At 44.9% G+C, this 22,678-nt stretch overlaps 2 long non-coding RNA genes across 2 annotated transcripts in view; one reads left to right on the plus strand and one right to left on the minus strand.

Annotated features, from left to right (window-relative positions):
- The window catches only part of LOC117062368, a 102,218-nt gene that overhangs the window by 74,333 nt on the left and 5,207 nt on the right, over nt 1-22,678 (plus strand). Inside the window, exons 2-4 of the long non-coding RNA XR_004428335.1 lie at nt 3,684-3,829; nt 4,884-5,086; nt 6,679-6,807. This is a non-coding gene — a long non-coding RNA (uncharacterized LOC117062368). The remainder of the gene's footprint in view (nt 1-3,683; nt 3,830-4,883; nt 5,087-6,678; nt 6,808-22,678) is intronic.
- Nucleotides 515-10,580, minus strand: LOC117062367. Its single transcript, XR_004428334.1, has 4 exons — nt 10,308-10,580; nt 2,111-2,158; nt 927-1,043; nt 515-827 (listed from the first exon to the last, which is right to left on the minus strand). It is a non-coding gene; the product is annotated as an uncharacterized LOC117062367 (long non-coding RNA).

Below are 22,678 nucleotides of genomic sequence, written 5' to 3' on the forward strand. Positions count from 1 at the left end.
GAACAATGAGATCACTTGGACTGGGGAAGGGGAACATCACACACTGGGGCCTATCATGGGGAGGGGGGAGGAGGGAGGGATTGCATTGGGGAGTTATACATGATATAAATGATGAATTGATGGGTGCTGACGAGTTGATGGGTGCAGCACACCAACATGGCATAAGTATACATATGTAACAAACCTGCACGTTATGCACATGTACCCTAGAACTTAAAGTATAATAAAAAAAAGTACAATAGAAGTTTATAATGATAAGATTTATTAATATTAACCATGTAGTAACATGATTTCTAAGAACATTCAAAATCTATCGTCATCTTGACTCCTCTTTAAAGAAAAGGCTGAGATTTGGCAATGAGTTTGTAACCACGGGCTAGGGATCTGGTTAGGAGATAGACACTCAAGCAGAGTGTACAACATGGTGTGAGCAGGTGCAAAACTCTAGACATGAACAAAGCACCATGGGAGCACAGAGGTGTACTTTGTTGCCACTACGCCAGGGAGTCAGGGAAAGCCTTCAGAGAGTTGGTATTTTATTAGACAATTTAGATAGCAAGAAAAACCAGGCTTTGCCATAAAGAAAGAAGAACACTCTAGGTAGAAGGGCTCTGGGAAAGGCCTGTCATGGTTTGGGAAGAGGGAGAAAAAGGAAGTATTTGGGGGACATGATGCTCATGTCCCCCACAAGGGCAGTGATGGCATAGGCGGCCAGAAGAATAGCCTGTGTCAGGCTGCCCTGCACTGAAGACTAAGCACAGAAGAAGTATGTTCTTGTTGCATCATATGAAGGTTCTGATGGTGAGGAGTGTTGCTCCTTCTTTCTCCTGTGAAGAATAAAATAAGCTCTTTGTTCTCAAAGAACTCTCAAACTGCCTTAAAAAAAAAATCAATCTACATGAAACAAAAAGAAGCAGAACACTCACCACCAGTCCAATTCTGGCCACCATCTCTCACTTTGGCTGCAATACCCTCTGAAGGGCCTCCCTGTTATTACCTTTGCCCACCTCCAGTTCATTTCCATATTTGCAGAAAATCACCTTCTTAAGACATAAATCAGAATATGCTCATCCATTGTTAAAATCCATTCAGTGGCTTCCCACTACATGTAGGATGTTCTGTGTCCGTGCCACTGCCCAAGCTCACTCATCACACTTAGTCACAACAGCCTTCTGGCTGATCCCAATCAGGCCACACTCTCATGGGTATTAGAGCTTTGTGTTGCCTGTGGCATCTGTCACTGTTGCCACTTTCCTCCCAGCTCTGCATGGGGCTGACTCCTTCTCTGCCTTTAGATCTAGCATAACTCTTCTCCTCAGACAAATCTTCCCATTAAAGCCCATTCTAATGCTCAATTTATTCCATTCAAAGCATTAACAATTTGTGGCCGTTTCATTTATTTGTTTACCTGATTCATGTCTACCTCCCTTACTGGGATTTAAATGACAATGGCAAGAACTTTGTCTGTCCTGTTCTTCATTAAATCCCCAATGCCTAGTATAATGCCCAGAATATAGTACTCAACAAATATATGTGAATAAATGGTTAAAACTCAATGCTAAGGTGGTGTTATCTACTCTGTGTGTCACAGAGAAGGGAAATGAGTGGGGGTAAAGGATCAAAGCGGGAGAGAAAACCCTATTTGAAGCAGGTGGCCCTAGTTGCCACGTGATCTTGCTATGGGTTTTGTAGCTCCTTAGAGAGAAGGAGTAGCTTTGCCTGTTAAAATGATGCTTTGGGTGGACATCCAGGTCTCCTGTTTCCCAGGCACACTCTGTTATGCACAATTCAGGATTCCACACTCTCTAGGAGGCCCCTTGGATGCAAGTTCATTCTACCTTCCCCTCTTCCTGCTTCTAAGCCACGGGATCATTTTGAAGAACTTGCATGCTCCATCTACAACCCAACTCCTGGGAGAGGAAACCAATTCTGCTTCTTGGGAGTTTCCTTCTTACTCTTGAAGACAAGAATAAGAGAAAAGACCTCATTCTTGAATCATTGAGTTGCTTTCTTTAAAAAATCGTTGCTATTTGTGAAACTGGAATACATTTTTTGAGCTCTCCTGTCTGAAACCCAGGCTGAGAAATGTAATTAGAAAATGCACACTCACCGAGAGTTGGAAGCCTGGGAGAGTGCCTTCATCCATCCATCCAGTGCACTGGATAGGGAGAGACATAAACAGAGCACGTGGTGTTGGCGTGCACTTTTATTGAGTGAGATGTGATGTTCAGAAAGTCTACAGCACATACGTACCCGAGTGGAAATTCCTTCAATAACGGTGCATTAAACAATCCAGCCCTCTCTTCCCACATACCCCCGCCCTACTGCCCCCCATCCCCGCCCAACCCTTTGCTCTTTCTTACACATGGTTTTAGAAAAGCATCTCTCCATGGCTGGGTCAGAGTAGGGTGTCACCTTCTTGAACCCCTCAGGGAATGTTTGCAGTATATTGCTATTTTCTCTGCTGGGTGCACTTGTGGTAACACCACAGAGGCCCACTCTACCCTGCTGCCTCCTTGGTTTGCAGGGCTCATGTTAGATGCCAAGTCTTAGAATATTAAAATATGACTAACTCCTTCCTCCCGCTTCCTTCTGCCCTCCTTTCTCTTCTCCAGGCAAGTGCTTATCTACAATCTATTGGTAAAGGGTTACTCCCTGGAATGGTGAATTTCTCTTTCTGAATGTATTCTCCCTGCCTCGGGTTCCCTGGGTCTTTGGCATGTCGAGTATGTGTTAAGGGCAGATCAAGGTAGCTGGGGTCAGAGGCAGCCATGCCTCTCCAGCGAATTTCCAAGCTGCCTGGCTTTGTACCTGGTGGGTCTCAGAGCAGTTTAGACGACAATATGGGTAGCCCCAGAAAGCATTGGCAGTGGTCTTGCAAGGGGCAACAGAGCTCTGGAAGCCCTTCTGAAACAGGCCAGGAAGCCCTCCTTAGGTCTCACACTGGACAGTAGTGACAGAGGCAGAACCATCACTGAGTCAATGTCACAAAGGTCTGCTACTGCACATCAGTGTAGTTACAAGACCTAAAAATGAACTTGCAGGAAAAGAGCCCCCTCTGTGCCTATCTGCCTCCCACTCCCCACCTCCCACCATGCAAATGATCCAATGATGCTGATATGGTTTGGCTCTGTGTCCCCTCCCAAATCCCATCTTGTCGCTCCCATAATTCCCATGTGTTGTGGGAGGGACCTGATGGGAGATAAACGAATCATGGGGGCGGGTCTTTCCTGTGCTGTTCTTGTGATAGTAAGTCTCACAAGATCTGATGGTTTTCCAAGGAAGTTTCCCTACACAAGCTATCTTCTCTTGTCTGCCACCATGTGAAGCATGACTTTCACCTTCCGCCATGATTGTGAGACCCACCCCAGCCACATGGAACTGTAAGTGTATTAAACCTCTTAAATTGCCCAGTCTCGGATAGACTTTATCAGCAGCATGAGAATGAACTAATACAGATGCCTCTCTGAAATTTTAGAGGTTTGTATACTTGATAGGAAAGTTAGAAAAAACAACCAATCTTCCCTTTCCAGATTCTTCCTCTGAGGGGACTGCATGAGGAGATGTCTGTAAGAAATTGTGGGTAGATATCTCAGACAGAAAAAAAAAAAAAAAAAAGCACTTTAAATTGACAAATCAGTCCAAACCACGAAGGTTATAACTCTTTTTTCTTTCCTTTCCAGAAGAACAGTAAAACAGACTTGTTACTGGCAGCCCATTAGTGCTCAGGAGAGGCGGTCTCCAGCATGACATCAGCCCGCCGCTCGACCCAAATCTAGTATTTCACCAGAGAGCCTTACGCTGCCGGCTTTCCAACTGTGTGGAAGACGTACATGGGGGAGAGGGAAGAAGGCATAAATAAGATACAGACTGGAGACTTTTTGATGTGTTTAGCACATTTTTGTGATTTCCTTTAATACGATAGGCCTTGCATAATCTCCCATTAGGAGAACAAAAGACAAGCCTGAGATGGGATGGAGAGTGGGTGGAGAGGGGGATCTATTTCATAAAAAGTTCACTTTGACTAATTAGCATTTTTAATCCAAATACTTAAAAGGGGAGGTGAATTGGGAAGAGAAGAATGAATGCCACAGACAAGTGACTGCAGATATAAAAAGTCCCTTCATTAATTCGGTTGTTTTTTAATTCCTAATTGAACTTAAATAAAGAGGACCTAGAGGCAGCTGTTTCTAATATCGAGTCCCCACCGCACATGAAAGACGCATTTATTCCTGCAGCAGCCTCCCTACCCTTGGGTGTTATCAGCTGAACATGTTTTGAACCTACCTAATGCATTTGAGGTAGCTTGGGTTTATTTTTCTTTCAATAAAATAAATGGTTTTGTAATTAAATTTCTGCACTGCCTGTGCTTAATGGTTACATTGACAAGTGCTAATGTATGGCAAGAGAATGAGTTTGAAATGAAACATGCTGTTTTTGAATCTGCAAGCAATTTTGCAGTGGGGCAATCAAACCCCTCATGCCAGCGAAACATTTTCATTAATCTGCTCACTCCGCCCCTGCCCACTCCGGCCGGGCGAGGACACTTTTTAGCTTCCCCTTTGCCCACCCCCCACCCTTGCCTTTTTCTAAACACACACACTCACGCACACATGCGCGCGCACACACACAAATAGCATGAAGCGAGCCGTTGTTTGAAACCATTTTGTGGTCCCTGGCTGGCGGGCCTGTGGAAATTCGCTGACTTTACACCGTGAAATGTTGCAGCTGTCTCTCTTCTCCAAAAGGAAGGCCAGCCTCCATGTTTCAATCCCTGGCAGCGAGTCAATAAGAAAATCTGTCCTTCTGTTTTCCTTTTTTTTTTTTTTTTTAACTTTCCTCCCCCCTTAGCTAAATTTATTTTTGAATAAATCTTCTCATAGAAAATAGCGAACAGCTATTACATATCTGGACTCGGTCTGCGTAAACCACTTCAAGCCACAGCAAAGAAGGCGAACTTCCAGCCTTGAGCCTGTAGAAGGTTCATGAATGGAAACCTGGATGGGCGGGTTGTGGTCTTGGCTGGCTCCACTTCTGCCCGCAGCCCAGGAAGGGGGCCCTGTGTCTCCTGCTCAGGCTTGCACAGGTACAGACGGGAGACACAAGACTCTTGGCTCTTTCTCTGCCCCTTACCTGGAAGCCTGCGTTTTGTCTGACCGCTAGAGGGATGGCTTCCCAGGGTGGCGGCTGTCTGGAGCCTGCGAGGCCCTCTCATCAAAGGCCAAGAAGTGGGTACGAGGACCGGAGCTGACTGGGGCATGGGGAGATGGAGAGCAGCAGGGGAGCCTCTGGTTCCATGGCTGCCCACAAGGTGTGAGACTCAGCATTTTCTCCCTAGGCTGGGGGAGAAGAGCCAGAGGGCTGACCACATGAGTGCTGACTCACCCGTGGGACGGGCCAGAATCACAGGCTGTCCTCCCCTCCGCATGTCTCCCTCTTGCTGCTTTTAGGACGGTATTTAGGGGAAGGGCTTCTGTGTGGTCCTGGCCTCCCTGAATTTATTGCAGGGCAAGATAAAGGAGAGAGATAGTTGCTTATGGCATTCAAGGAGCAGGAGGAAGGATCTTCACTCCCTCAGAACTCCCCTGCCCATTTCCTAAGTCCTGAATTGCCTTTCCTAGGAGACGATGCCTTTCATTTTATCATTCAAAAAGAAGCTTGGATGCAGAAGTCCTTGGGAAGCAGACATAGGGACTGAGATCTCCACTTAGGTGTACATGATGGGCAAGGAAAGCCCATCATGAGAGGGAGAAAGGAAAAGAACTTGGATTAGCTGGTGTGTTAGTCTGTTCTTGCACTGCTATAAAGAAATACCTGAGACTGGGTAATTTATAAAGAAAAGAGGTTTCATTGACTCATGGTTCTGCAGGCTGTACGGAAAGCAGAGCAGCTTCTGCCTCTGGGGAGACCTCAGGAAGTTTCCAATCATGTCAAAAGGTGAAGGGGGAGTGAGGCTTCCACATGGTGGGAGCAGGAGCAAGACAGAGTGAGCGGGGAGGTGCTGCACACTTTCAAACAGCCAAGTCTTGTGAGAACTCACTCACTATCATGAGAACAGCACCAAGAGGATGGTGAAGCCGCCCCCATGATCCAATCACCTCCCACCAGGCCCCAGCTCCAACACTGAGGATTACAATTTGACATGAGATTTGGTGGGGACACAGATCCAAACCATTTCAGCTAATATCTGAATGGTAGGAGGGGAAATCTTGGCCAGGGTAGAGGGCAAAGAAGTGGGGGAACAAGTGTTAGGGCTAACAGACAACTTCACAGCAGCCCTGTGAAGGGGGCAAAGTTCCTCTTTTAAACGACTGAAGATGAATAAAAGTCAAGACTTAATCTTATCCAGAGTAAAGGGGCAGAGAGGTCCATGCCCCAGGAAGAAGAATGGACAGCAGTGGGGAAGAGAAGCTGGGAGGGCTGCTCTGTGGGCCTTGGCAGGGTCTTGGCTGTGCTCCTGATAAAACTGAGCTATTAATATGTGAAAGTGCTGTGATCTACCACTCAGCATACCATGAAAGTTATCATAGTTACTACACCCATAAAACAGTGGAGTACTTCATTCATTCCTTCAGCAAATAATAATTTCACTTCTCACATTCATCCATCATTCATTCAGCAAATAATAAGTTGCCACTATCAAATAATAATAAGAGCCATATTGCCAGGCTGTTTCAGGATACAGGCATAAAAAAGACAAGGATGAAATAAGTCCTGTGATGGAGAGACAGGCAAAATGCTACTTGACTTCAGAGGAGGAAGAAGTGTGCTGTGCCAGGAGGAACAGGAGAAAGCTTCATGAAAGCGGTGAGCCTTACAAGCCAAATAGGATTTCAAAAGGGGAGGATAATGTTCCAAGGCAAGCAACCAGCAAAACACGAAGGAATAAAAGTAAAAAATTGTATCTGGGGAATGATGAGTGGTCCCAAATTAAGGGAGGAGAAAGTTAAGCACCTGCGGGGTGTGTGTGGGGTGTATGTGTGTGTGTGTGAGTGTGTTGGTGGGGGTGAAAAGTGGAATTAGGAGTTTTTAGATGGTTTGATGTGCAAACCGGAGATAACCCTTAAAATGTTGGAGACTTGTGGATGGAGTGAGTGGTGATACAACCCAAGCTATATATTCGTAATTGAACCTGTAAGCCATAAAAAGGACAAGCTGAGAAGGGATGATATTAGATGCAGGTGGACCAGAGGCTATTTCAGTAACCCAGGTCAGAGAGGAGGACTGGCAAGGCAAAGGCAGTGTTCCTGGAGGGAGGGGATGGGTGCTGGGGAAACTGTAGAGGTCAGGGGCAGCCAGTCAGGTGTGGTGGGAGGAAGGGAAGTGCCATCAAGTAGTCTGCTCTCTTCAGGGTGCCTGAGAAGGTGACCATGGACAGGACAGAGACTGGGAACTCTGAGAGAGAAGTGGATTTGGGGAAAGGGAAAAGAAAACACTAGTTCCAACTGGACACATGGAGTTGGAGTTGGTGGTGGTGACTGTCAGAAGGACTATCCAGGGAATAGTAAACAGATAAATGGAACAAAACAGAAGGAAAGCAGAACTCTGAGGAATGCCCACATCTAGGGGAGTCAGTGCAACAGACAACACAGAATGGCAGGGTTAGTAGGAGATGGGCCATGAGGAAAAGGGAGGGAAGTTCCAAGAAGAAAGGCTGGAAGGTATTTCTGATGCTTCAAGGAGACCCAAGAAGGGGAGATCGTGAGGCAGTTGGGTTGGGCAATAAAGGAGAAGCTGAGCAGGGTGTGGGAAGTAGAGGCAGAAAGATTTTGCACCTGGCTTTAAAGAATTTTCACTGTGATGACTGCATGGAAAGTTTTCTTTGGGTGATGGGCCCTTGAGCAATATTTAAAGAGGAATCATAAGGAAGGAGAGATTGAAAGGCACCCAAGAGGGGACTCTGATGGAGCAGGATCATGGGAGGGGCAGGAAGGGGTGGAGCAGGTGGGCTTGCAAAGCAGCAGGAAGAAGGTACGATAGACCAGAGAACAGTTAAGGTAAACACAAGGGGTGTGAGGGTGCAGGCAGCCTCCTGGGGAAGGAAACAATGAGATCCTGTGCTGAGTGAGGGGTGGGGACAAAGGTGATGGGAAGAGAGAAGTGGCTTGGAAATTTGAGGCAGGGAGGACATGGAATAGAAAGTCAGGCAGGAATGAATAATAGGGCATTGAGAAGCTGAAGATGGAAGGCCGGCTCTGCAACAGCCTGGTCTGCACAGTCATAACATTTGCTCCAGCCTTTCTGGGCAGTCTGGAAGCAGAAACAGAAGCAAAGAAGCTAGTGGCGGTAATGCTCCAGCTATGGACAGCACTGCAGCCGCAGTGGACAGCCAGAGACATAGGACCTTAGAGGATGATCAGAGAGAATTTTACAGTAGGAAGCCTTTTGGTTGATATGTATGACCTTCACCTCCAAGACCGGTACAGCCTTGTCTTAGGTTAAATTTGGAGACCAAATTTGAAAAAGTTTTACATAAAAAATATATACCAGCTGGGAGCAGTGGCTCACACCTATAATCCCAGCACTTTGGGAGGCCAAGGCGGGTGGATCACGAGGTCAAGAGATCGAGACCATCCTGGGTAACACGGTGAAACCCTGTCTCTACTAAAAGTACAAAAAATTAGCCAGGTGTGGTGGCGGGTGCCTGTAGTCCTAGCTACTCGGGAGGCTGAGGCAGGAGAATGGTGTGAACCTGGGAGGTGGAGCTTGCCGTGAACCAAGATTGTGCCACTGCACTCCAGCCTGGGCAACAGAGCGAGACTCTGTCTCAAAAATATATATACATACACACACATATATATATATACACACACACACACACACACACACACACACACATCTTTTCCAGAAAGAATTGTGAACCAGGAATGAGAACAAATTCCGATTGTAGAAGAAGTTGTTTTTCTTCTTTCCTTTGGCTTTCCTGTGCTGTGTGATCCAAGCAGATGACTTAAACTTTTTACCTATTCCTCCTGTCTGCCTGCCTCTGGGACACATTCTGCTGATTTAATAACTTTCTGAAAGAAATTGCTGCCTAAATTAAGGCAATTTCACTAAGAAAGTGGTTTCATTCTATAGAATTCTGTAGTGTTTGCCCTCTCCTTACAGCAGTAAAACAAAACAAAAACAAATCCAGTTTAGTCAAAACCTCACTGGTCTTTTGACTTGTTCTTGATGTTCAATGGGACTGTTGAAGCTAAACAGATATTAAACAAATTCTACCCAGTTTAGTTTGGAAAATTAAATGCTCTCAGCCATGGTCAGGTCTGCACAGTCCATGCGGATAGAGAATGCTGGCATTGGTTACGATTGCCTTAAGTGCTTATTCTCTGATCAAGAGGCAGCATCTTAGCCTCTGCCAGAGTGGAGAAAGGACTGTACCATGGGTACCATCCACCATGACCCACCTTACTGACAAGAGGCAGTGATGCATGGGATGTGTTCTTCCTGTACCTGCTTCGGGCATCTCCAAATTCCTCCCCAAAGCCCTAAGGAGACTTTTGAAGCCACTCTTTGTCTCCTATTAACTTAAGGCTTGGGTGCTGCCTGTTAGCAAGCCAGGGTGGGGCAAAGAAGGCCCGAGCCCAAGAAAGGCCTTCCTGGCATCAGCAGCCCCGGGGTCTGTCCAGCCTAGAACTCATGACTGCTGAGATACTCAGGTGTGGCTTGGGGATGGCACTATGAGGAGCCATCTCACAACCCCAGAAGGCAGAGCATGGACTGAACATTCAGAGAAACAGCTATCATGGTGTAGCCAAATACTCCTGTGAGCTCTTCATATTTTTCCCTCAGGGCCACATCGAGGAAGAGTTAATTTCATGAATTGACTTCCTACTGTCTTAAGTGGATATATCTTTCTCTCCTAGCTTCCAACGGAGCCATTTTACTTTTACCAACTCAAATTTGATGACCAACCAAAGTGAGAAAGAAGCAAATGACTACTACGAGGAATCTTCGATGCACCCTTTGCCAAATGTTCACCTTTGCTAAATTGTTTCACTGCATGCCTATTATTTAGGGAGTTTTATCTCCATTTTACAGATGGAGAGTTAGGCTGTAATATTTAGACCACCTAAGTTTGTTCTCCACGTTTCATCTGATTGCCTAGCCTATAATACCATTATATGTTGCCCTATTGCAACTTCTCTTTCCAAATTAAAGAATCGATACTCCATGTCGGTGTATGTGGGGAAGAGGGATAGATATCTAAACATGTTGGCTGGAAACCTCTACATCTTTCATCAAGTATTATTAAGACCTATAATATGCTCAGCACTGTAGGGAACAAGTGGAAAGAAGGCTCTCACCTGCAAAGACACTGCTACCTGTTTTGGGATACACAGAAAAACATGTCCACTTGCTTTCCACTTGTCTTCCTTGCAGCTGAGTCCCAGAGGCACAGGTCGTCATTTCAAGACGCAGAACAAGCATCACAAAATAATTCTAAGGATCCAGTGAGCTCCAAGGAGACTGCTGCCACAGCACCATCCCATACTGGTGAGTCCCAGAGCAGTCTTCTTCTGTGGCGAATGTGCCAGGGGCAGAAGGCACTGTTAGGTCCTCCAACTGACTGCCCCTCACTGTGCTTCCTGGATGACTCCACAGGATCCTGGAGGAAGACAGCTAAAATGGGAAGAGCAAAACGGAAGTGGTCTGGTGAAGAGAAGCAAGTTAGCTGAGCGTGCTGAGGCAGTCTTATGTAGGATAATTCAGTCTCAATTTATGGAGCATCAGAATTCAGCCTCCCTGTGGCTCTGACCTCTCCTTAAAACTTCCAGGGAAGATGGCCGAATAGGAACAGCTCCAGTCTCCAACTCCCAGCGCGAGCGACACAGAAGACCGGTGATTTCTGCATTTTCAACTGAGGTACTGGGGTCATCTCTCTAGGGAGTGCCGGACAATCGGTGCTGGTCAGCTGCTGCAGCCTGACCAGCGTGAGCTGCAGCAGGGCGAGGCATCGCCTCACCTGGAAGCGCAAGGGGAAGGAAATCCCTTTTCCTAGCCAGGGGAACTGAGACACACAACACCTGGAAAATCGGGTAACTCCCACCCCAATACTGCGCTTTAAGGAAACAGGCACACCAGGAGAATATATCCCACACCTGGCCGGGAGGGTCCCACGCCCACGGAGCCTCCCTCACTGCTAACACAGCCGTCTGCGGCGATCTATCCGCAAGGCAGCAGCGAGGCTGGGGGAGGGGCGCCCGCCATTGCTGAGGCTTAAGTAGGTAAACAAAGCCGCTGGGAAGCTCGAACTGGGTGGAGCTCACAGCAGCTCAAGGAAGCCTGCCTGTCTCTGTCGACTCTACCTCTGCAGACAGCGCACAGCTGCAGTCCATTAGGGGAAAGAGCGGGGGCCAGTGCAGACGCGAACGACTCTGTCTGACAGCTTTGGGGAGAGGCGTGGATCTCCTAACGCGGAGGTTGAGATCTGAGAACGGACAGACTGCCTGCTCAGGTGGGTCCCTGACCCCTGAGTAGCCTAGCTGGAAGACATCCCCCACTAGGGGCAGTCTGACACCCCACACCTCACAGGGTGTGTCACCCCTGAGAGGAAACTTCCAAAGAAAGAATCAGACAGGTACACTCGCTGTTCAGCAATATTCTATCTTCGGCAACCTCTGCTGCTGATACCCAGAGCAAACAGGGTCTGGAGTGGACCTCAAGCAATCTCCAACAGACCAACAGACAGTCCTTCTGACTGTCAGACGGAAAACTAGCAAACAGGAAGGACACCTATACCAAAACCCCATCAGTACGTCACCATCATCAAAGTCCAGAGACAGATAAAACCACAAAGATGGGGAAGAAGCAGGGCAGAAAAGCTGGAAATTCAAAAAATAAGAGCGCATCTCCCCCTGCAAAGGAGCGCAGCCCATCGCCAGCAACGGATCAAAGCTGGTCAGAGAATGACTTTGACGAGATGAGAGAAGAAGGCTTCAGTCCATCAAACCTCTCAGAGCTAAAGGAGGAATTACGTACCCAGCGCAAAGAAACTAAAAATCTTGAAAAAAGAGTGGAAGAATTGACAGCTAGACTAATTAATGCAGAGAAGATCATAAACGAAATGACAGAGATGAAAACCATGACACGAGAAATACGTGACAAATGCACAAGCTTCAGTAACCGACTCGATCAACTGGAAGAAAGAGTATCAGCGATTGAGGATCAAATGAATGAAATGAAGCGAGAAGAGAAACCAAAAGAAAAAAGAAGAAAAAGAAATGAACAAAGCCTGCAAGAAGTATGGGATTATGTAAAAAGACCAAATCTACGTCTGATTGGGGTGCCTGAAAGTGAGGGGGAAAATGGAACCAAGTTGGAAAACACTCTTCAGGATATCATCCAGGAGACTTCCCCAACCTAGTAGGGCAGGCCAACATTCAAATTCAGGAAATACAGAGAACGCCACAAAGATACTCCTCCAGAAGAGCAACTCCAAGACACATCATTGCCAGATTCACCAAAGTTGAAATGAAGGAAAAAATCTTAAGGGCAGCCAGAGAGAAAGGTCGGGTTACCCACAAAGGGAAGCCCATCAGAATAACAGCAGACCTCTCGGCAGAAACTCTACAAGCCAGAAGAGAGTGGGGGCCATATTCAACGTTCTTAAAGAAAAGAATTTTCAACCGAGAATTTCATATCCAGCCAAACTAAGCTTCATCAGTGAAGGACAATAAAATCCTTTACAGATAAGCAAATGCTTAGAGATTTTCTCACCACCAGGCCTGCCTTACAAGAGACCCTGAAGAAGCCCTAAACATGGAAAGGAACAACCGTACCAGCCATTGCAAAAACATGCCAAAATGTAAAGACCATCGAGGATAGGAAGAAACTGCATCAACTAACGAGCAAAATAACCAGTTAATATCATAATGACAGGATCAAGTTCACACATAACAATATTAACCTTAAATGTCAATGGACTAAATGCTCCAATTAAAAGACACAGACTGGCAAACTGGATAAAGAGTCAAGACCCATCAGTCTGCTGTATTCAGGAGACCCATCTCACATGCAGAGACATACATAGGCTCAAAATAAAGGGATGGAGGAAGATCTACCAAGCAAATGGAGAACAAAAAAAGCAGGGGTTGCAATCCTAGTCTCTGATAAAACAGACTTTAAACCATCAAAGATCAAAAGAGACAAAGAAGGCCATTACATAATGGTAAAGGGATCAATTCAACAGGAAGAGCTAACTCTCCTAATATATATGCACCCAATACAGGAGCACCCAGATTCATAAAGCAAGTCCTTAGAGACCTACAAAGAGACTTAGACTCCCATACAATAATAATGGGAGACTTCAGCACTCCACTGTCAACATTAGACAGATCAACGAGACAGAAAGTTAACAAGGATATCCAGGAATTGAACTCATCTCTGCACCAAGCGGACCTAATAGACATCTATAGAACTCTCCACCCCAAATCAACAGAATATACATTCTTCTCAGCACCACATCGCACTTATTCCAAAATTGACCACATAATTGGAAGTAAAGCACTCCTCAGCAAATGTACAAGAACAGAAATTATAACAAACTGTCTCTCAGACCACAGTGCAATCAAACTAGAACTCAGGACTAAGAAACTCAATCAAAACCGCTCAACTACATGGAAACTGAACAACCTGCTCCTGAATGACTACTGGGTACATAACGAAATGAAAGCAGAAATAAAGATGTTCTTTGAAACCAATGAGAACAAAGATACAACATACCAGAATCTCTGGGACACATTTAAAGCAGTGTGTAGAGGGAAATTTATAGCACTAAATGCCCACAAGAGAAAGCAGGAGAGATCTAAAATTGACACTCTAACATCACAATTAAAAGAACTAGAGAGGCAAGAGCAAACACATTCAAAAGCTAGCAGAAGGCAAGAAATAACTAAGATCAGAGCAGAACTGAAGGAGATAGAGACACAAAAAACCCTCCAAAAAATCAATGAATCCAGGAGTTGGTTTTTTGAAAAGATCAACAAAATTGACAGACCGCTAGCTAGACTAATAAAGAAGAAAAGAGAGAGGAATCAAATAGACGCAATAAAAAATGATAAAGGGGATATCACCACCGACCCCACAGAAATACAAACAACCATCAGAGAATACTATAAATGCCTCTACGCAAATCAACTAGAAAATCTAGAAGAAATGGATAATTTCCTGGACACTTACACTCTCCCAAGACTAAACCAGGAAGAAGTTGAATCCCTGAATAGACCAATAGCAGGCTCTGAAATTGAGGCAACAATTAATAGCCTACCCACCAAAAAAAGTCCAGGACCAGATGGATTCACAGCTGAATTCTACCAGAGGTATAAGGAGGAGCTGGTACCATTCCTTCTGAAACTATTTCAATCAATCGAAAAAGAGGGAATCCTCCCTAACTCTTTTTATGAGGCCAACATCATCCTGATACCAAAGCCTGGCAGAGACACAACAAAAAAAGAGAATTTTAGACCAATATCCCTGATGAACATCGATGCAAAAATCCTCAATAAAATACTGGCAAACCGGATTCAGCAGCACATCAAAAAGCTTATCCACCATGATCAAGTGGGCTTCATCCCTGGGATGCAAGGCTGGTTCAACATTCGCAAATCAATAAACGTAATCCAGCATATAAACAGAACCAAAGACAAGAACCACATGATTATCTCAATAGATGCAGAAAAGGCTTTTGACAAAATTCAACAGCCCTTTATGCTAAAAACGCTCAATAAATTCGGTATTGATGGAACGTACCTCAAAATAAAAGAGCTATTTATGACAAACCCACAGCTAATATCCTACTGAATGGGCAAAAACTGGAAAAATTCCCTTTGAAAATTGGCACAAGACAGGGATGCCCTCTCTCACCACTCCTATTCACATAGTGTTGGAAGTTCTGGCTAGGGCAATCAGGCAAGAAAGAAATCAAGGGTATCCAGTTAGGAAAAGAAGAAGTCAAATTGTCCCTGTTTGCAGATGACATGATTGTATATTTAGAAAACCCCATCGTCTCAGCCCAAAATCTCCTTAAGCTGATAAGCAACTTCAGCAAAGTCTCAGGATACAAAATTAATGTGCAAAAATCACAAGCATTCTTATACACCAGTAACAGACAAGCAGAGAGCCAAATCAGGAATGAACTTCCATTCACAATTGCTTCAAAGAGAATAAAATACCTAGGAATCCAGCTTACAAGGGATGTCAAGGACCTCTTCAAGGAGAACTACAAACCACTGCTCAGTGAAATCAAAGAGGACACAAACAAATGGAAGAACATACCATGCTCATGGATAGGAAGAATCAATATCGTGAAAATGGCCATACTGCCCAAGGTGATTTATAGATTCAATGCCATCCCCATCAAGCTACCAATGACTTTCTTCACAGAATTGGAAAAAACGGCTTTAAAGTTCATATGGAACCAAAAAAGAGCCCGCATTGCCAAGACAATCCTAAGTCAAAAGGACAAAGCTGGAGGCGTCACGCTACCTGACTTCAAACTATACTACAAGGCTACAGTAACCAAAACAGCATGGTACTGGTACCACAACAGAGATATAGACCAATGGAACAGAACAGAGTCCTCAGAAATAATACCACACATCCACAGCCATCTGATCTTTGACAAACCTGAGAGAAACAAGAAATGGGGAAAGGATTCCCTATTTAATAATGGTGCTGGGAAAATTGGCTAGCCATAAGTAGAAAGCTGAAACTGGATCCTTTCCTTACCCCTTATACGAAAATTAATTCAAGATGGATTAGAGACTTAAATGTTAGACCTAATACCATAAAAACCCTAGAAGAAAATCTAGGTAGTACCATTCAGGACATAGGCATGGGCAAGGACTTCATGTCTAAAACACCAAAAGCAACGGCAGCAAAAGCAAAAATTGACACATGGGATCTAATTAAACTAAAGAGCTTTTGCACAGCTAAAGAAACTACCATCAGAGTGAACAGGCAACCTACAGAATGGGAAAAAATTTTTGCAACCTACTCATCTGACAAAGGGCTAATATCCAGAATCTACAAAGAACTCAAACAAATATACAAGAAAAAAACAAACAACCCCATCAAAAAGTGGGGAAGGATATGAACAGACATTTCTCAAAAGAAGACATCCATACAGCCAACAGACACATGAAAAAATGCTCATCATCACTCGCCATCAGAGAAATGCAAATCAAAACCACAATGAGATACCATCTCACACCAGTTAGAATGGCAATCATTAAGAAGTCAGGAAACAACAGGTGTTGGAGAGGATGTGGAGAAATAGGAACACTTTTACACTGTTGGTGGGATTGTAAACTAGTTCAACCATTATGGAAAACAGTATGGCGATTCCTCAAGGATCTAGAACTAGATGTACCATATGACCCAGCCATCCCACTACTGGGTATATACCCAAAGGATTATAAATTACTCTACTACAAAGACACATGCACACGTATGTTTATTGCGGCACTATTCACAATAGCAAAGACTTGGAATCAACCCAAATGTCCATCTGTGACAGACTGGATTAAGAAAATGTGGCACATATACACCATGGAATACTATGCAGCCATAAAAAAGGATGAGTTTGCGTCCTTTGTAGGGACATGGATGCAGCTGGAAACCATCATTCTTAGCAAACTATCACAAGAAGAGAAACCAAACACCACATGTTCTCACTCATAGGTGGGAACTGAACAATGAGATCACTTGGACTCGGGAAGGGGAACATCACACACTGGGGCCTATCATGGGGAGGGGGGAGAGGGAGGGATTGCATTGGGGAGTTATACATGATATAAACGTCATGCACATGTACCCTAGAACTTAAAGTATAATAAAAAAAAAATAAAAGATAAAAAATAAAAAAAATAAATAAATAAAAAAAATAAAAGAAACCCACATACACATGATTTGGAAACTTTATCCATTTAATATAATAATATAATATATATATTTTAATATAAATTTAAAGACTAAGTGTTTTATTCTTAGTGACAAATGCAGAATGCATAGTTGAGAATTTGGGGCATGACATGGTTGATTTCAGGCAAGATTTTTTTATTCTTCTCTAAAACTGAATAGCTGAAGATCTGTGTAATTGTGATGTAAAACATGGGATTAAAATGGCAATGTATTACAATTACATTGTCTTATAATTATAAAAAAATAAAATAAAATAAAATAAAAAAATCTTCCAGGAAGGAAGCTTCACAGAGGAAGGAAGGGGAGAGGGAGGAAAGCAAGGACAATTCCCACAGTGAGTGGGTGCCTGGCCTGGGATGGTGGAGGGTGAAACTTGAAGGCTGGCTGCTGAGATGGGCAGGGAGGGCTGGGTGAGTTGGGGCCTATGTGCTCATTATGAGAAATGTCTTAATGACCGTGAGTCCTGAGGGAGGCTGGAGAGCAATGCCTGGCGCCAGCCACGCTTGTACAGGGGCTCCTGTCCAGGTGAAAAACATGTACAGAGTGAGTGAGAAGACAGACGGGACTGCGTGGCTGCTGAAGGTGACTGATGGCCTTGGAATGCAACTCTGACTCCTGTGGGATTGGGTTTTACTGGAGTGAGACACAAAGATTAGTGACTTTCAGCTGAGAAGGAATCTTAGTTCTTGGTTTCCAGAACCGAGTTTCTTCATGGTTCTTTGGGAGTTTCATTTGTGTTCTCCACCTCCAGACCTCTGCTCAAGACATTTATTCCTTCTTCCCATGAGTCCATATCCTACTAGGCCAGACCAGGCCTCACCATTTCCATGAAGTCATCCTTGATGGTCTAACTTGAAGCCTCTCTCCTCAAACCTACTGACCTGCCGCAGGCAGAGGTGATGTTAGTGTGAGATTCTCCAACAGGGATATGTGTTTAAGGGGAACATTTGTCTTCACAGAACCTTGAAGTCACTCAAAAATTCTGGGAGAACAAACTGATAAGATTTAATATATCAAAAGATTTTATGGAGTGAAATGCAAAGTTAACAAGCATATCTAAATTAAAGCTGAGACTTCAAAACAATTTCATGAGACTGGAGGGCCACTTTGAGCCATACTCAACTGGGCACCTGCTTGCTGTCATCTCCATGAGAGAACTTCAGCAGACAAGTTTGAGAAGTAGGCAATGGGATGTCAGGAGGCATAGGAGGGCCTCCTCTTCCTGGAGGCTGGGCAACGGGGAGTTGAAGCCTTGCTAATTGAGAGCAAAAGGAAATTGTTTTATTAAATTGCAGTTAAAAATAACAGCAAATACTATTTATCACATACCTCCTATATGCCAGGTACTGTACTAGTTGCATTACACATTTTATTTCAATCAATGCTCATAAGTCAATGAGGTAAATCTCACCCCCACTCTACAGCTGATGAAATCAAGCCACAGTGAGGCACTGTAATGTCCCAAGTGAAATAGCTAATAAGATCAAGGTCCAGGATATGATCCTGAGTCTAGTGGACTCTTAGCTTCTCTGCCATGCTGCTGTGGGTATATCAAGGAAGAAACCTGAAGCTTATGTCTCCACAATGCATCACAGGCATTCCCTAAAGTTTCGTGATTTTTATGTTGGCCCCAAATGTTGATCTCTTCTGTTGCAGGTCCAGACTCTAGGTCATATGGAGAGCTCAGTTTGCCCTAGCGGTTCCTCCTTCCTCCCCATGCAGGGGATCCTGGACCAGGTGTGTGGAAACCTCACCCCCCAGCAACATCTGGAAGGTCTTGCTTGGCCCCCACTTGACTTATCTACCAGAAAAAGAGTGGCTGATCTGGTCTATCCTTGTATAAGTTTGGGAAATCATCAAGTCAGATTTCAACATCAATAGGCGGCCAGGTGTGGTAGCTCATGCCTATAATCCCAACACATTGGGAGGCCGAGGTGGGAGGATCGCTTGAGTCCAGGAGGTGGAGGTTGCAGTAAGCTGATATCATGCCACTGTACCCTAGCCTGGGCAAGACTCTATCAAATAAATAAATATATATATAAAGTCCATATACAAGAGATGAGGATCAGATTTGTGAGCAGCCAGGGGGATGGCTGGTCGTGATTCTTTTCTGCATAAGGACGTAAGGAAAACTCAGGGTGAGCAATCAAGGCTGGAGTCCTTTACTGGGACAGTTTATCTGCAAGAACTTTTCCATTCAGTAAGCATCCTGGTTGGTATTTTTCACTGTGGTTGCAGTGAGGAACCCTGGTTATTTTTAATAAAATATACACATTCATAGCATTCATTCAGTCCTATAGCATTTTATGATGTGTCTGACTCAGAAAAATGTGTGGCCAGTTTAGGGGGATGGGGACGGTGTGTCTTCATTCTCTGCCCTCTTTTAGCCTTCCCTTTCCTTGGCACTTTTCTGCAGGAAGAGTGGGTTTTGACATCCCAAGCACACTTTTCCACTGTCTCTTGGATAAGCCCCATCTCCCAAAAGGCCCATGTAACTTTACACTGCACAAATTCATGTTTCAGGGACTTGCCAAATCTTGTCAAGTCCTAAAGTTTTTCTTGGCAGAGACTGCACCACTCCACGGAAATGGATCGGGTGAATCCATCGGGCCTTGGTGCCACTTCTCCGGGTGCCGTGTGCAACTCCCGGGTCTTTCCTGACTCCCTTCCCAGGCTCCGTGGGCACTGGCATACCCTGTGTCCTGCCTCTTACAAGCCCACTGATTTCTGAGAGCATCAGCAGACTTCAGCACCTCCCAGGCCAGGGCTTGCAGGAACATCAGTTAAGCAATTGCTTTATCTTTGTCACCTCTGCCCACTCACCCACCACCCCTTGCCTTCACTGCCCCAACTATCTCTTATAGTGGCTCCAATCTTTCAAATTAGAGGGGAAAGTCATTCATCCACTCAACTAGTATTTATAGAGAGTATTTATGCAACTCAGTTCCTTGTCTCAGACACTTAATAGTGAACTTAACAGTGAACCAAACAGACAAAGGCCCTGCCCTCATGGCACTTACATTCTAACACATCTAATAATAAAGTTCTAAAATGAAGTTAGGGTGATGTATTTGCAGCTACTGTTCACTTTTCACTTTCACACGTATGATTGCACTTGTTTCTTTTAATAGCCTTTGAAGTAGGCAAGACATTTCACAGAGGAGAGAACTGAGGCTTCTTTCTTTCTTTCTTTTTTGAGACAAAGTCTTGCTCTGTCGCCCAGGCTGGAGTGCAGTGGTGTGATCTTGGCTCACTGCAACCTCCGCCTCCTGGGTTCAAGCAATGCTCCCCCCTCAGCCTCCCAAGTAGCTGGGATTACAAGTGCACGCCACTATGCCTGGCTAATTGATTTTGGTATTTTTCTTAGTAGAGACGGGGTTTCACCATGTTGGCCAGGTTGGTCTCGAACTCCTGACCTTGTGATCCATCCACCCACCTCGGTCTCCCAAAGTGCTGGGATTACAGGTGTGAGCCACTGCGCCCAGCCGAGAACCGAGGCTTCTTTCTAATCATCCTCCTCCCAGGATGCCTGCTTCTTATAAAGAGGACTCTGGAGAAGTAGAGTGAAACCCAAAAGGAATGAGCACCAGCCAGGAGTAGTGGAGTGTGCCTGTAGTCCCAGCTACTCAGGAGACTGAGGCAGGAGAATCGCTTGAGCCAAGGTGTTCAAGGCTACAGTGAGCTATGATTGTGCCACTGCGCTCCAGCCAGGGCAACAGAGGGCAGTACAGCAAGATCTGTCTGACAAAAGAGAAGAGAAGAGAAGAAAGGAATGGAGTACTGATGGTGAAACTGATGGTGGAAGTTGGAAATCCAGGTCTCTGTGGGGACAATATTTGGGACTGAGAAACCTCTTTGGTCCTTCAAACCTGTGAGCCAAACCTTGCCCAACACCTGTTTTGTATAATCCACAAGTCAAGAATGGTGTTTATATTTTTAAATACTTGAAAAAAATCAGTAGAAGAATAACATTTTGTGACATGTGAAAATTATATGAAATGCACATTTCAGTGTCCATAAAGTTTTACTGGAATGCAGCCATCCCCATCATTTATACATTGTCTATGGTGGCTTTCATGCCTCAGTGGCGGAGTTAAGTAGTTGTAACAGAAATTGCACGTGGCCTAAAAAACCTAAAACATTTACTATCTGGACCTTTATAGAAAGTTTACTGACACCAGTTCTAGAATCATGTGATAGAGACAGCTATTTATATTCCATGTGCATAAAACTGGCCCTGTCAGGCAGGGAGGCATCCCTCTGTCTCATTATGCCTGTGGAAGAGAATCATAAAGTGGACTGAATGTTGCAGGCTGAGAACTAGTCACTGACATCTGTTTTCTCTTCAGCACACAGAGGCAGCCCTTCTGGGAAGTGTTCTGACAAATTAAGATTCCTTCCCAGCAGAATTGTCAATGTTATTTGCCAAGTTCAGGAGCAAACCTTCACCTTCGGAGGTTCTGGGCTCCTAGATGGGGGTCTCTGCAAATTTAAATAATAATATTTATACTTATGGAAAGAACATAGGACTAACAGAGGAAGTGGGTTCAAGTCCCCCCTCTGCCACTTAATAAGTGGTGTGGTATTGAGCAAATCCCTTAACCTTAATTAGAAAGAAGCCTCGGTTCTCTCCTCCGTGAAATGGCCCACCTTGCCTATTTCAAAAGCTATTAAGAGAAACAAGTGTGACCATATGCGTGAAGGTGTTTGTAAAGTGAACAGCAGCTGCAAATACATCATTCTCTCCCTTCCTATGAGTGGGTAGTAATATTGTTGAATTCTCTTCCTTCATTCTTCTTTGTCTATGGAGACCCAGTCAGAGGGTCAAGGTGAGGGATGCCTACAACATCCCTCAGCCTTGTAGGAAGGATGCCTACATCCTTCCCTTCAGTCTGGGTCTCCGCCTGCCCTGAACCCCACCTACACCCCCTCACCCTAGATTCCACCTACTCTCTGAAATCAGCTTTAGGGATTCTCGACCACATGGTGGGCAACAGACCTCACAAAACCAAATGAGAACAGCCCTGCAGTTTTTCCTCCACAGCCACATCTCTTAGTTTGCAGGATGCCACAGCTGCCTTCCTTCAAACAGCCACAAACCCCCTACAACGTATGATGCAACTACCAGCCACAGCCTCCTTGGCCTATTTGGTTATTTCTCCCTGCCAATCTGTATAACCCTCTCAAAGTGCAGTGAGTTTCTATCCCACTGTGTACCCCTGATGATTCTAAACTTAACTACCACCTTCTTTTGGTAGTTTAGGGTTGGGGAATGTGAAATGTGCAGATAGGAGTGATTGCTAAGTCAAAATCCTAGCCGGGCACGGTGACTCACACCTGTAATCCCAGCACTTTGGGAGGCCAAGGCAGATGGATCATTTGAGGTCAGGAGTTCAAGACCAGCCTGTCCAACATGGCAAAACCCTGTCTCTACTAAAAATACAAAACTTAGCTGGGTGTGGTGGCATATGCCTGTAGTCCCAGCTACCTGGGAGGCTGATGCATGAGAATTGCTTGAACCTGGAAGGTGGAGGCTGTAGTGAGCCAAGACTGCACCACTGCACTACAGCCTGGGCAATAGAGCAAGACTCCATCTCAAAAAAATAAATTAATAAATAAAATTTAAAAATAAAAGTTAAAATCTTCCTCCCTCACTGGACCATGAGCCCTGTCGGGGCACAGACTCTTTCTGTTCTGCTTTCTGTTGTGTCACCAACAGCCAAATGGTACTGGGCACATAGTGGAGGCTCACAAA

This window comes from Trachypithecus francoisi, unplaced genomic scaffold (genome assembly GCF_009764315.1).
Source record: "Trachypithecus francoisi isolate TF-2019V2 unplaced genomic scaffold, Tfra_2.0 Lachesis_group17, whole genome shotgun sequence".
NCBI classification, from domain to species: domain Eukaryota; kingdom Metazoa; phylum Chordata; class Mammalia; order Primates; family Cercopithecidae; genus Trachypithecus; species Trachypithecus francoisi.